This window comes from Papio anubis, chromosome 2, assembly GCF_008728515.1.
Source record: "Papio anubis isolate 15944 chromosome 2, Panubis1.0, whole genome shotgun sequence".
Classification (NCBI taxonomy): Eukaryota; Metazoa; Chordata; class Mammalia; order Primates; family Cercopithecidae; genus Papio; species Papio anubis.
Window position 1 is genome coordinate 142,236,891 of NC_044977.1, and position 16,443 is coordinate 142,253,333.

Here is a 16,443-nt window from a genome sequence, read left to right on the forward strand (position 1 = left end):
TAGTTTTCTTTTTTCTTTTCATTCCGTTTTTCTTTTCTTTCTTTCTTTTCTTTTTTTTTTTTTTAACATGTCTTTGTCTGGTGTTGGTATCAGGGTAATACTGACCTCATAGAATGAGTTTGGAAGAATTCACTCCTCCTCTATTTTTTGGAGTAGTGTGAGTAGGATTAGTATTAGCTTTTCTTTTTAAATGTTTTGTAAAAATTAGCAGCGAAGCCATAGAGTCCCAGGTTTTTCTTTGCTGGCATACTTTTTATTATAGCTTTGATCTCATTATTGTTTTGGTGTCTTCAGGCTTTGAATCTCTTCATGGTTCCGTCTTGGTAGGTTGTGTGTGTCTAGGAATTTATTCATTTCTTCTAGGTTTTCCTATTTATTGGCATATAGTTACTCATAATAGTCTCTAATGATCTTTTGAACTTCTTTGGTATCAGTTATAATGTCTCCTTTTTCATCTCTGATTTTATTTATCTGAGTCTTCTCTCTTTTTTTCCTAGTCTGGCTAAAGGTTTGTTGATTTTGTTTATCTTTTCAAAAAAATGAACTTTTCATTTTATTGCTCTTTTGTATTTTTTTTAAATTTCATTTTTGTTTATTTCTGCTCTGATCTTTATTATTTCTTCTACTAACTTTGGGTTTGGTTTGTTCTTGCCTTTCTGGTTCTTTAAGATACATCATTAAGTTGTGTATTTGAAGGTTTTCCTCTTTTTTGATGTAGGCATTTATTGCTATAAACTTTCGTCTCACTACTGCTTTTGCTGTATCCCATAAGTTTTGGTATGTTGTGTTTTTATTTTTATTTGTTTCAAGACATTTTTTCCTTTTAAAAATATTTTTTAAATTTTAATTTTTTTTTTCAATCAATGCCATGCCAGAATTTCAAGAAATCTTTAAAGTTCTTTCTTAATTTCTTCATTGATTCACTGATCATTCAGGAGCATTGTTTAATTTCCATGTGTTTATATAGTTTTCAAAGTTCCTTATGTTACTGATTTCTCATTTTATTCCATTGTGGACAGAGAAAATACTTAAGATGATTGCAGTGTTTTTGTAGCCTAATAAATGGTCTATTCTTGAGAATGATCCGTGTGTTGAGGAGAAGAATGTTTATTCTGTAGCCATTGGATGAAATGTTCTGTAAACATCTACTAGGTCCATTTGGTGTATAGTGCAGATTAAGTCTGATGTTTCTTTGTTGATTTGCTGTCTGGATGATCTGTGCAACGCTAAAAGTGGGGTGCTGAAGTCTCCAGCTATTATTGTATTGAGGTCTATCTCTCTCTTTAGCTCTAATATTTGCTTTATATATCTGAATGCTCCATTGTTGGGTGTGTGTGTGTATGTGTGTGTGTATATATATATATATATAATTGTTGTATTATCTTTCTGAATTGACCCCTTTATCATTACATAATGACCTTCTTTGCCTATTTTTATAGTTTTTGACTTGAAATCTATTTTGTCTAAGTATAGCTACTCCTGCTTTTTTTCATTTCCATTTGCATGGAATGTCTTTTTTCATCCCTTTATTTTTAGTATGTGCGTCCTTATAAGTAAAATGTATTTTGTGTAGGTAACAGATAATTGGGTCTTGTTTTTGTATCCATTCAGCCACTCTATGTCTTTGGATTGGAGAGTTTCGTTCATTTACAGTCAATGTTATTGTTGGTAAGTGGAGACTTACTCCTGCCAGTTTGTTGTTTTCTAGTTGTTTTGTGGTTTTATCTCCCTTCCTTCCTTCTTTTCTGTCTTCCTTTTTGTGAAAATGATTTTCTCTGGTAGTATGTTTCAATTTCTTGCTTTTTATTTTTTGTGTATCTGTTGTGGGTTTTTTAATTCAAGGTTACCATGAGGCTTGCAAATAACGTCTTATAACCCATTATTTAAAACTGGTAGCTTAACTCTGTTTGCAAAAACAAACTAACTAACTAACTAACAAGCCAAGGGAAAACTAATAAAAATTATACTTCTACTTCAACCCTGCCTCTCACTTTTAACTCCTTGTTGTTTCTATTTCTATCTTATTACACTATCTATATCTTAAAAGTTATTGTTTGCATTGGGAGTTATACCTGATGTAAATGACGAGTTGATGGGTGCTGACGAGTTGATGGGTGCAGCACGCCAACATGGCACAAGTATACATATGTAACAAACCTGCACGTTATGCACATGTACCCTAGAACTTAAAGTATAATAATAAAATAATAAATAAATAAATAAATAAATAAAAAGTTATTGTAGTTATTATTTTTTTATTTTTTTATTTTTTGAGATGGAGTCTCGCTGTGTCTCCCAGACTGGAATGCAGTGGTGCCATCTGGGCTCACTGCAAGCTCCACCTCCCGGGTTCACGCCATTCTCCTGCCTCAGTCTCCCGAGTAGCTGGGACTATAGGCGCCCGCCACCACGCCCAGCTAATTTTTTGTATTTTTAGTAGAGACAGGGTTTCACTGTGTTAGCCAGGATGGTCTCTATCTCCTGACCTCGTGATCCATCCACCTCGGCCTCCCGAAGTGCTGGGATTACAGGCGTGAGCCACCACGCCCGGCCGTAGTTATTATTTTTGATAGGTTCGTCTTTTAGTATTCCTACTCAAGATTTGAGTAGTTTACACACCACAATTTTAGTGTGGTAGTATTCTGTATTTTCTGTGTACTCACTATTACCAGTGAATTTTATATGTTCAGATGATTTCTTATTGCTCATTAATTCCCTTTAGCATTTCTTATAAGACAGGCCCAGTGTTGACAAAATCCCTCAGCTTTCATTTATCTGGGAAAGTCTTTATTTCTTCTTCATGTTTGAAGGATATTTCCACAGGATATAGTTTTCTAAGATAAACATTTTTTTCTTTCAGTACTTTAAATATGTCATGCCACTGTTTCCTGGCCTGTAAGATTTCCACTGGAAAGTCTGTTGCCAGAAGTATTGGAACTCCTTTATGTGTTACTTGTTTCTTTTCTTTTGCTGCTTTTAGGATCCTTTCTTTATCCTTGACCTTTGGGAGTTTGATTATTAAATGTCTTGATATGGTCTTATTGGGGTTAAATCTGCTTGGTGATCTGTGACCTTCCTATACTTGAATATTGATATATTTCTCTAGGTTCGGAAAGTTCTTTGTTATTATCTCTATGAATAAACTTTTGACTCCAATCTCTCTCTCTACCTCCTCTTTAATGCCAATAACTCTTAGATTTGCCCTTTTGGGGGCTATTTTCTGGATCTTGAAGGCATTTTTTTAAATCATTTTTATTCTTTTTTTTTTTTTTCTGTCTTCTCTGCTGTTTTTTTTTTTTTTTTTTTTTTTTTTTTTTTTTTTTTTTTAAGATAAGGTCTCGCTCTGTCACCCAGGCTGGAGTGCAGTGGCATGATCTCAGCTCATTGCAACCTCCACCTCCTGGGCTCAAACAATCTTCCTGCCTCAGCCTCCCAAGTAGCTGGGACTACAGGTGCAAACCACCATGGCCCGCTAATTTTTGTATTTTTGGAGAGATGGGGTTTCACCATGTTGCCAAGGCTAGTCTTGAACTCCTGAGTTCAAGTGATCCACCCAAAGAGCTAGCCTCTCAAAGAGCTAGCATTATAGGTGTGAGCCACAATTCCCATCTTGCCCTTGCATTTTCAAATAGCCTGTCTTGAAGCTCACTAATACATTCTTCTGTGTAAGCCATTCTGCTGTAGAGAGACTCTGATGCATTCTTCAATTTCTCAATTGAAATTTTCAGCTCCAGAATTTCTCCTTGATTCTTAGAATTTATTTAAATTTCTGTTAAATTTATCTCATAGGATTTTGAATTCCTTTTTTGTGTTACCTTGAAGTTCATTGAGCTTCCTCAAAACAGCGATTTTGAATTCTCTCTCCAGAAGTTCACATGTCTCTGTCACTCTGGGATTGGTTACTGGTTCCTTATTTGGTTCATTTGGTAAGGTCCTGTTTTTCTGGATGGTCTTGATGCTTGTGAATATTCATCAATGTCTAGGTACTGAGGAGTTAGGTATTTATTCTAATCTTCACAATGTGGGCTTGTTTGCACTCACCCTTCTTGAGAATGTTTTCCAAGTACTCAAAGGCAATTGAGTGTTGTGATCTAAGTCTTTGGTCACTGAAGCCATATATGCATTAGGAGGCACCCCAATCCCAGTAATGCCATGACTCTTGCAGACTTGTAGAAGTACTGCCTTGGTAGTCTTAGATAAGAACCGGGAGCATTCCCTGGATTACCAGGCAGTCTTCTATTCTCTTTCCTCCTTTCCCTCAAATGGAATCTCTCTCTACATGCTGAGCTGCCTGGAGTTGGGGGAAGGGTGACACAAGCAGTCCTGTGGCCACCATTGCTGGGACTGTGCTGGATCACACCTAAAGCCAGTAAAGTACTGGGTCTCGCCCAAGGCCTGTGTCAATTATTGCCTGGCTATTGCTTATGTTTACTCAAGGCCTAAGGGCTCATTAGTCAAGAGGTGATGAATCCTGCCAGGCTTATGTCTTTCCCTTCAGGGCAGCGGGTTCCCTTCTGGCCCAGGGTGGGTCTAGATATGCTGTCTGGAAGCTAGGACCTGGAATCGGGAACTTTAGGAATCTATTTGGTACTTTATTTTACTGTGGCTAAGCTGGTACCCACATTGCAAGAAAATGACCTTTTTATTGTTCCCTCTTCTTTCCTCAAGCAGAAATCTCTCCCCATGTCCACCACCACCATGAGCCCCAGGTCCACGGCAACAACTGCCTGGCTACTGCTGATGTTTATTCAAGGCACAAGGACCCTTTAGTAAGCAGGTGAATCCTGCTGGGTCTTGGTATCTCCCTTCAGGACAGCGGGTTTCCTTCAGCCCTAGGGCAGATCTAGAAATGCCATCCAGGGGCTAAGGCCTGGAATTGGGGACCTTAGGGGTCTGTGTGGTACTTTATTTTACTGTGGCTGAGCTGGTACCCAAGTTGCAAGACAAAGTCCTTTTTACTCTTCCCTCTCCTTTCCTCTAGCAGAAGGTGTCTCTCCCATGGCCACCATAGGTGAGAACGTACTGGGTCACACCTAAAGGCAGCACTGCCTAGCTGTGTGATCTTGAGCAAATTACTCAATATCATCTGCAAAACGGAAATGATAGTAAATAGTACCTTTCCCATAGGATTGTTATAAGGATTAAATGAGTTAACATGCGAACCTAGTATATTATTAGCTACTGTAATTGGTTGTAAAAGTGTGGATATACCTAATGGTACACTTTTTTAAAAAAATCTTTTTGCCTCTAATATCACATGTTGAATGTCAAGCATGCCATCTCTTTTTAAATATATTTAAACTAAAAACATTATTAAAGAAGAAATGAGAGATTGCTCGGGCTACAAGGTGAAGAAATGATCAGAGTCAGGGCAGGATTCACCAGGAGAGCTTCTCAGTAGTGAGCCTGCAGTTAGTTCTGGAGGCTATGATGCAGCTATCTTATAGATAAGCACACAGGGCAAGTTGCTAGGGGAACCCAAGCTCTAAAATTGCAGTTGAGTCTTAGTAGGTAAAAGGTAATATGGGTAAGATGATTGCTGCTGGTAGAACTCAACGGGAGGGAAGGCCTTGGGGGAGACTGTCAGTAGTGAACCTGGGGCCTAGAGGCAACAATAAAAGTAATGCTTATTTTCAGTTCCTGCAGTCTGTGGCTCCTTCAAACATACTCCTGAGGGCAAAAGGTAACTGACCTTAGGGCGAGGTAGTTGGAAGATAGACTATATAGGTAAAGCAAAGAAAGGCATTGTAGAGCTACACACAGCATTTGCAAAGCCATAAAATGTGCAACAGATGTACTCAGAACTCCCATAGTTCAGAAGTGGAGTGGATAGCAATGAAAGAAGGGACCCCAGAAGAATGGAGAAGGGGCTAGATTATGCTATCTTGTATTGCTGTGCATGGCAGCCTCTTTTTAGTGCCTGCTTAGTATTTATCTATCCCTCAAGGAATGTGACCCTATTTCCAGCTCAGGGGTAAATCCTGATAGTCTACACCAATCATAATAATCTTTTTCATTTCCTAGCATTGGTTTAGGTGTGTAACCCAGTGTAGCCAATGAGACATAGAGAGAAGTTGCCTAGGAGGTCTTTGCGAAAGGTTTCTTCACTCTAATGTGTGTGTGTGTGTGTGTGTGTGTGTGTATGTATATATACACATATATATTTAGAGATGTTGTCTTGCTGTATTGCTGTATTTATTGCCCAGGCTGGAGTGCAGTGGCTATTCACAGGTATGACCATAGCCTTGAACTCCTGGCCTCAAGGGATCCTCCAGCCTCAGCCTCCTTAGAGCCTTGGACTTCAGCTACTGGCCACCATCCGTAGTTGGTTTCTTCACTCTGAAAGGAGACCTAGGAAATAGGCAGTCTCTTTCCTTCCACTGATGTTGATGTCTGAGATGTGATGCCTGGAAGTATGGCTACTACGTCATGACCATGAATAGATCTAGCATGAAAACCGAGCTAATACTCCAAGAATGGTAGAGCAGAGATAGAACAAACTGGAGTCATTTGTGTCATTGCAGGGCACTGCATCAGCCAAACATAAAAGTGCTCTACCTGGTAACCTCTTGCTATCTGAGATAATAAATGCTCCCTATTGTTTAAGCCAATCTGAGATAGGGCTTTCTGTTACTTGTGGCTGAAGGCATGGGAATTGAAACAACATGCAAAGAAATTTAGCCTTATCATGTAGGCAACATGGGATCAAAAAACGATCTTTAAGCAAGAAGTGACATCAGCATTTTTTTTTTTTTTTTTGCATTATGGACTAAGCATTCTGTCAAATAAATTTACTATAATTTTAACATTTAAAGGTACCCCAATTTGATTTTGTCCCATGATATAAAAAATATCATATGTTATATTATATATGCCATTTAGTTTGAAATAAATTTACAAACTGGAATTTAAAATGATAAAGTCTACTCTGCTAATGATGTTGAGTAGGTGCTAGAGGAAGTGAGAGTGAAGGAAAAATGATCAGGTAAGTCCATGAGAAGTAATGAGAGCTTTAATGAGGAGGAACTGATGAATCAAGAAGCAATATCATCTGGACTTAGTGATGACTGGTGGTAAAAGGGGAGGATTATAGAATGATTCCAAAATGTTGGACTTGGATTTCCAGGGCTCTATTTACCAGGAGAAGAACCTGAAGAAGGTTTTGGTTGCAGTGACCAGAAACCTAATCAAACTAGCTAAGGAAGGATACAGGAGTATCTCTCAGAGTCCGGAGCAAGAAGTTTCACTGGGCCTCAGCCAGAGTAGACTGAACCCTAGGGAACTGGACTCCACCTATTCTGGGTGGTGGCATGTGGTCTCTCATTTCTGCTTCTCTCAGCACATCAGCCTCATTTTCTCCAGACTGGTTTTCTCTGTTGGGCATGGTGATCTTATAGTTATCCCAGCCCCAGGTTTCTTGGACCTCTTCACATAAGGTCCCAGCAGAGACTAACTCAGGTCTTCTATGTTTCAGTTCCAAACTCTCAGGAGAGAGACTCTAATTAGTCCATCTTCCATCAGGTGCCTATTCTTTGTCCTGAGAGTTCTGGTTGAACAGCTAAATTAGTGGTATGTATGCAATTCCTCCCAGGATTATGAGAGCATGTCCTCTAAAAGGGGATATGGGAGTAGCGAAACAATAATTGATGGAGGAAATGAGTACATTTCAAGTATGTTAATGGCTTCAAATGGTGAAAGAGATAGGGATGGGAGCAAATGATAAATTAAAATTTGAATATATTAATTTTGTGGAGCTCAAGGGACCACCAATGGAAAACGTCTTTTAAGCAGAGGTCTGAACTGAAGTTGGAAAGGTGACACCATCAGAATGTAGGTGGGAATTAAAAAAGAAAGAAGGCTGAGTACAGTGCAGCACACCTATAATCCCAACAATTTGAAAGACAGAGGCAGGAGGATTGCTTGAGCCCAGGAGTTCGAAAGCAGTCTGAGCAATACGGTGAAACCTCGTCTCTACAAAAAATACAAATATTAGCTGGGTATGGTAGCACGGTAGCACGCAACTGTAGTCCCAGCTACTTGAGTGACTGAGGTGGGAGGATTGCTTGAGCCCAGAAGGTTGAGCCTGCAGTGAGCCAGGATGGCCCCACGGCACTCCAGCCTGGGTGACAGAGTGAGACACTGTCTCAAAAAGGAAAAAAAAAAAAAAAAGGAATAATGATATATGAGACAGACCTCTCAGAAGGATCACATAGACTGAGAAGAGAAGAGTCAAGGTTTGCGCTACCAGACACTGATTTGTTTTTATTTTTATCTACTTTTAAAGTAATGAATAGTTCGATTTTTAGAATCTTGAAACGGTATTTACACAGAGTTTCCTTCCCACCCGTGTCCCAGTCATAACATTTCCCTTGCCTGTAGGCGATGTCGTCATTTATATCTTTTCAAAGATCAGCTGGGCGTGGTGGCTGACGCCTGTAATCCTAACACTTTGGGAGGCTGAGGTTGAAGGACCTTTGAACCCAGGAGTTCAAGACCAGCCTGGGCAACATAGCGAGACCCTGTCTCTATTTATGTAATTATATATATATATTTTCTAAACAGAAAATGTTAAAAAATGATAATCTATGCATGTACCAGTAAATGCCTTTATTATTTCTACATTCCCCATATTTTTCAAACACAAATAGTAATATACCATTTACTTAACTTATTTAAACAATTCCTGAGTGAGGGATGTTTAAAGTGTTTTCAACTTTTGCTATTATGAACAAAACAACCATGAGTAACTGGAATGCAATTTTTTAAAAAAGAAATGGGTGAAGAAGATAAACTAATGAAGAGGCTTGAGGAGGTCATTAATGGCTCTTGCTCCTACAGCGCCACTCAAACTACATTAATAGGAGCCATCAATAATCTCCACCCCAGCTCATCTCTCTTGGACACTGCATGCTGTCATGCTTCTCCCTTGGCCTCTGTCACAACCCCTTCCCATTGGATTTCCACTCGCTTGTCTGCTCCTTGTCAGACCTCTGGCTCTTGTCTAAATCTATACTGTCCTTTTCTTTTTCTTTCTCTTAAAGGCGGAATCTCGTTCTGTTGCCCAGGCTGAAGTGCAGTGGTGCAATCTCAGCTTACTGCAACCTCCACCTCCCAAATTGCAGAGATTCTCCTGCCTCAGCCTCCCGAGTATCTGGGATTACAGGCGCACGCCACCATGCCCAGCTAATTTTTGTATTTTTAGTAGAGACGGGGTTTCACCATGTTGGCCAGGCTGGTCTCGAACTCCTGACCTCAAGTGATCCATCCGCTTTGGCCTCCCAAAGTGCTGGGATTACAGGCATGAGCCCCTGCACCCAGCCTAAATATCCTAAGTGAGGCAGGGCAACTGTAAGAAGTTATTCTGTGGTTACACTTCTGGAATCTAGAAAGGGCTTTAGGTGTAAACCCATTATGAAAACTAACAATCTTACTAATAGGGATACATTAATATCATTCCTCCATATTTATTAGCCATGTGACCTTGGACAAACTCATTGACCTTTCTGAGCCTTACTGTCCTCACTTGTAAAATCAAAAGAATAATAGTATTCCTTTCATAGGGTGGTTGTGAGGATGACACGAAAAGATGTATGTAAGCACTCAGAAATAATATTTGGCAGTCACACTCTTTGCAGAAGATAATGAAAAGCATTTCATAGTGACATCTCATTGCATTTCAGCTAATATAGAGCTATCCCCAGATGGGCACCTGGGAATTCCTTTCCCCATCTTTGTCTTTTGGTCTTTTCTATTTTACCCTATTGCACATCCCCCAGGGTCCATGCTTCATCCTGCCAGAGCCACAGGAGGTTCAAGGCCAAAGTCAAGTTGGGAAGACTGAAGGTGGCTTCTTATGGCTTTCCATGGTGATTTCTGCAAAGCAAATAAACCTACTTCAAAAAATTATCCTCTTTCTACCTAGGGTAGGGATAGCTCTGTCTCCCTGTAGTTTAATACTATAGGTTGAAGGATAAGGGCTAAGTAAGGAGGCAGATAATATAAAAGTAGACTATACTTTTTGAAACTTTGGTAGTGAAGGGAAGAGAGACAGAAACACTAATAATGGGGTTAAGGTTGCAATCATTTGAAATTTAGGCTTATTTACACTCTATTCAATATTGTATGTTGAATGATGCAGTCCAAACTGGGAAAAATAGGCTTTTGTAGAAGAGTGTGCTTCTCTTCTAGACCAGAGAGGTTGGCTCATTCTGGAGCACTCAAAGCAACCAACTCTAACTTCACCAAAGTAGAAAAACTAGCCTCTTAACAAAGAAATTCTTTGCAGTCCTTGGTGCCCTGGGCCAATTTTTGAAGTCAAAAGACCTCAACACATTTTTGTTGTTTTTATCAATTTAATACATTCACTTACTATTATTATCTGCCTTCAAAAATATCTGACTTTAGGGATGACAGTTTTCACTATCCTGGGGAGTTAACCTTAAAACTAATAAGTGTCTCTATGGTACAGCCAAAGTTACAAAGCCAGATTGAATCTGCAGATACCAATGATGGTTGGTGTTTGCTTACCCACTAATCACTAAGAGACCTGACTCCCAGGGGTCTTAAATGTTGGGGTGGAAGATGGTGAATCAGTCTACAGTGCTTACTTCCTGACAGCAAATCAGGAAGTTGATCTTTTTTTTACATTTAAATTTAATTTTTATTTTACTGTGGTAAGAATATATAACATGAAAGCTACCCTCTTAACAGGTTTTTTTTTTTTTTTTTTTTTTTGAGACGGAGTTTTGCTCTTGTTGGCCAGGCTGGAGTGCAATGGCATAATCTCGGCTCACCGCAACCTCCACCTCCCAGGTTCAAGCGAATCTCCTGCCTCAGCCTCCCGAATAGCTGGGATTACAGGCATGTGCCAACCCGCCCGGCTAATTTTGTATTTTTAGTAGGTACGGGGTTTCTCCATGTTGGTCAGGCTGGTCTCAAACTCCCGACCTCAGGTGATCCTCCTGCTTCGGTCTCCCAAAGTGCTGGGATTACAGGCATGAGCCACCATGCCCGGCAACAGATTTTTAAGTATGCAATACCATATTGTCAACTATAGGCACAATATTGTACAGCAGATTTCTAGAACTTATTCACCTCACATAACCGAAACTTTAACAACTCCCTGTTTTCTCTTCCCCTCCTCTGCTCTCTGCTTCCATATATATGACTATTTTAGGTTTCTCATATAAGTGGAATCATGCAATATTTGTCCTTCTGTGGCTGGTTTATTTTACTTAGCCTAATGTCCTTAAGTTTCATCTATGTTGTCGCATATTCAGGATTTCCTCCTGTTTTAAAGCTGAATAATATTCTATTGTATATATACACAACATTTTCTTATCCATCCATCTACTGATGAACATTTAGGTCGTTTCCACATCTTGGCTATTATGAATAGCACTGCAATGAACATACGATTGCAAATATTTCTTTGAGATCCTGATGTCAATTCTATTGGATAAAATTTCTGAAATAAAGAACTCCCACAACTCAACAGCAAAAAAACTAACGCCTGATTTTCAAATGGACTAAGGACTTGAATATACATTTCTTAAAAAAAACACATACAGATGGCCAATGGGTATATTAAAAAATGTTCAATTCCACTAATCATCAGGAAAATATAAATCAAAACCACAATGAGGTATCACCTCACTCCTGTTGATATGACTGTTACCAAAAAGACAAAAGATAAGAGGTGTTGGTGAGGATGTGGTAAAACTGGAACACTTGTTTACTGTTGGTGGAAATGTAAAATGGTACAGTCACTATGGAAAACAGCAGGGAGGTTCTTCAAAAAGTTAAAAATATAACTACCATATAATCAGCCATCTACTTCTGAGTACTTATTTAAAAAGTTGATCTTGATTGACAACCTGAAGTTAAAGAAAATATGGGAAAACTCTTACACCACACATTCAGTCTCTTTGGATGGCAGTTTATTTAGATGGATCCAAATTTCAAATTGTTTTGACCCAGCAATTCTACTTCTTATATTGAAAGCTGTAAGTACGAGATGTATGTACAAGGTATTACAGATGTATGTTCTTTGCAGCATTGTTTGATAAATCTATCCATCTTTCACTAAAAATAAAACTGAAAGCAACTAAAATGTGTATAAGTATGGAACTGATTTTATATATTATAATACAGCCACCAATATTACATAATACATATGTAAAAAGAAAAATAATAGTCAATTTTTGTTTCAGAGACAGGGCCTTGCTCTGTCATTCAGGCTGGAGTGAAGTGGCATGGTCATAGCTCACTGCAGCCCCAAACTCCTGGGCTCAAGCAATCCTCCTGCCCCAGCCTCCTGAGTAGCTGGGACTACAGGTGCATAGATGTAGCCACTGAGCCTGGCTAATTCTTTTTTCATTTTTTTTTTAGAAATGGTGTCTCTCTTGGCCGGGCGCGGTGGCTCAAGCCTGTAATCCCAGCACTTTGGGAGGCCGAGACAGGTGGATCACGAGGTCAGGAGATCGAGACCATCCTGGCGAACATGGTGAAACCCCGTCTCTACTAAAAAAAATACAAAAAAACTAGCCGAGCGAGGTAGTGGGCGCCTGTAGTCCCAGCTACTCGGGAGGCTGAGGCAGGAGAATGGCGTAAACCCGGGAGGCGGAGCTTGCAGTGAGCTGAGATCCGGCCACTGCACTCCAGCCTGGGCAACAGAGCAAGACCCCGTCTCAAAAAAAAAAAAAAAAAAAAAAAGAAATGGTATCTCTCTGTGTTGCCTAGGCTGGTCTCAAACTCCTGGCCTCAAGTGATCCTCCCATCTCAGCCTCCCAAATAAGTTTTTTTTTTTTTTGAGACGGGGTCTTGCTTTGTCACCCAGGCTGGAGTGCAGTGGCACAATGTTGGCTCACTGAAAACTCTGCCTCCTGGGTTCAAGCAATTCTTCTGCCTCAGCCTCCCAAGTAGCTGAGATTACAGGTGCCTGCCACCACACTGGGCTAATTTTTGTATTTTTAAAAGAGACAGGGTATCACCATATTGACCAGGCTGGTCTTGAACTCCTGACCTCAGGTGATTCGCCCACCTCGGCCTCCCAAAGTGCTGGGATTACAGGCATGAGCCACCGTGCCCGACCTCAAATAAGTATTTTACATGTGTACCCTCATTTGATATTCACAACAGCTCTACGTGCAAAGTGACCGTGCATCTTGATTTACCAAACGGTCTCCACTTATACCTGTCTCAATATAATGATTAGTAGTGCCCCCTTCATTCTCAAAAGTACCTCTCTTGGACAGTAAATTATGTGGTCACCTTATCTATGAGGAGGTTACTGTCATCACCTTATTGAATAGCTGAGGAAAGGAAAGTGTTAAGTAACTTTCCCACATTCACTCAAGTAGAAGGAGAGACCAGAAGAGATTTACCATGATCTCAGAATGCAATCCTGAACTTCTTGGGGCAAAGAAATGTTGCCTGTCTCTCTAGGACACGATCGGCTTCCAATCAAAGCTTGAGAAATCAGCCCTGAAAAATTGGGAAATCCTAGTGGCAGGCTTGCAGATGGCAGGGAGGGTAGGACAGTTAAGTCTGTCCATTTCCTCATAAAAGTATATCATTATTCCACCTGAGAGGTTTTTATCATCATTCCTAGGAGCTCGTCACTTTTCTTTGCCAATCTTTGGCTCCTTCTCAGGAATTATGGCCTGGTTTTACTTTTCTGTGTTGGCATTTTACTTTTTTTTTTTTTTTCCCCACCATTCCATCTGTTCTCTTTCCCTGAACTCCCGACAGAGGTGATGCTTTGAGGGCAGGGGTAATCACAGGCATAATGATATTTATCTAACTTATCTATAGCGTGCTAGGATCAGTCCAGCTAAACTAGGTAAATTCCTGTTGTGTTTACTGTGTTACTGGAAGCCAACTTATCTGGAAAGGCTGAACAGTACAGAGAAAGAGGTTAGAATTTCAGGAAGTTAGGACACTTCTTTGGGTTCAGTGGTGAATATGCTGGCTGCCAAATTGTTATCTCATATCATGCTCAAAATAACCCTGAAAGGTAGGTAGTATTGTCCTAATTTTCTGATGTGGAAATTATAAAGCACATAAATAAATCTCACTAAATTCAAACATACGTATCCATTCTTAACTCTTTCTTAACTTGGTATCCCAAAATGCTCATCACCAACCCAATGGAAGTCAGAGAGGAAAACAATAACCTTTACTGATTGCAGTTGAAATATTCTACTTTTATAAATTTTACAAAAACTTATGGCTTTGGGTCAGGCATGGTGGCTCATACCTGTAATCCTTGGCCTTTGGGAGGCCAAGGCGGGCAGATCACCTGAGGTCAGGAGTTCAAGACCAGCCTGGCTAACATGGTGAAATCCCGTGTCTAAACTAAAAATACAGAAAATTAGCTGGGCATGGTGATGTGCGCCTGTAATCCCAGTTACCAGGGAGGCTGAAGCAGGAAAATCATTTGAACCAGGAGGCAGAGGTTGCAGTGAGCCAAGATCACGCTATTGCACTCCAGCTTGGGCAACAAAGCGAAACTCCGTCTCAAAAAAAAAAAAAAGGGGGGGCCTTGTGAACACATTAATATAGTTCTTCCAGGACCTTGGAAAGTTCCCATGAAATTGAGGGTCCTGATGTTTAAGCTTTATTAGTTTCCTGAAAAATCTATAAATCCATTTCTGATAACAGAGATAGAATTTGGTAGATAAGGGAGAAATTCCTAACTTGTGTGTTACTGGCAGCTGGTACATAAAGAAATTGATACCGTAAACCTTCACAGTGGCAGGGTAGGACTTGGTGACTTGCCTCAGGCTGTGGATCAAAGTTGCTCCAGCGTATGGGATCTAATGGCATAGACTGTGGTCCCTGCAGAGTAGGTAGTGAGCATGGTGAGTGATTTCTGGCACTCACTGCCTCCTGTGATTAACAGAACATGGCTATTAAGCAGAATGTACTACTGGCCATTATGGTAAAAGGGCCTGCAGAACTGCCAGGGGAGTCTGTGTTCCAGAGGAGGGGAGGCTGACTTGGGGCTGCACAGTTCTAAGTGATGGCCTCAAACCTGTCTTTACAGAAGTTGGCCACTTCTGTTGTTGCTCAGGTACCCTCCTATTGGCATCCACTCTAGCTGCACAGTAATTATAATCGCGTGTATAAGTGTTCTGTGAATTAGAGCTTCAACGTAATTTTGAAATAGTTGAGATGAAAAAGTTAGACTAGATTACAAATCCATCTCATTATCTCAAGAAATGCACCATTACATTTGCCAATGATGTTAGGTTGTTTGAATATAATATCAACTGTGAATATAACATCAACTGGTTGGGTGTGGTGGCCCCTACCTGTAATCCCAGCACTTTGAGAGGCCAAAGTGAATGGATCAGCTGAGATCAGGAGTTCAAGATCAGCCTGACCAACATGGTGAAACCCCGTCTCCACTAAAGAAACACAAAAATTAGCTGAGTGTGGTGGTGGGCATCTGTGGTACCAGCTACTCAGGAGGCTGAGGCATGAGAATTGCTTCAACTTGGGAGGTGGAGGTAGCAGTGAGCTGAGATCGCTCTGACACCCAGGCTGGAGTGCAGTGGTGTGATCTTGGCTCACTACAACCTCCTCTTCCCAGATTCAAGCGATTCTCCTGCCTCAGCCTCCTGAGTAACTGGGATTACAGGCGCGTGCCACGACCCTGGGCTGATTTTGTATTTTTAGTAGAGATGGGGTTTCACCATGTTGGCCTGGCTGGTCTCAAACTCCTGACCTTAGTGGATCCACCAGTCTCGGCCTCTCAAAGTGCTGGGATTATAGGCGTGATACATTAGATACATTGAGTTTTAGGTTCCCGTGGGAACACCATAGGAGACGTTAAGTGGTGTCTAAGACTGGAAAGTGCTCTGCAGATATACATTTGGAGCTTGTCAGTGTATGAAAGGTAGTCAAAGCCATGGGAATGGATGAGTCTGACCAAGACACTGGGTAATGGGAAGCAAATAGAGCCAACAACAGAATTTTGGGATCACTACCTTAATATTACATGCCAGGGCTGTTTGCAAATACAGGGGTTTCTTTCATAAGTGTATTTGGGAGGAAAGCATTTTTAGTGAATATGAAATTGCTCCTGTAGGGAAGCATCAAGTTGCCTTGGGACTGTGCCCTCTCCATTTAAGAGTCTCGGCCGGGTGCGGTGGCTCACCCCTGTAATCCCAGCACTTTGGGAGGCCGAGGCGGGCAGATCACCTGAGGTAAAGAGTTTGAGATCAACCTGACCAACATGGTGACACCCCGTCTCTCCTAAAAATACAAAATTATCTGGGTATGGTGGCACGTGCCTGTAATCCCAGCTACTCGGGACGCTGAGGCAGGAGAATCGCTTGAACCCGGGAGTCAGAGGTTGCAGTGAGCCAAGATTGCACCATTGCACTCCAGCCTGGGCAACAAGAGTGAAACTCCGTCAAAAAAAAAAAAAAGAGT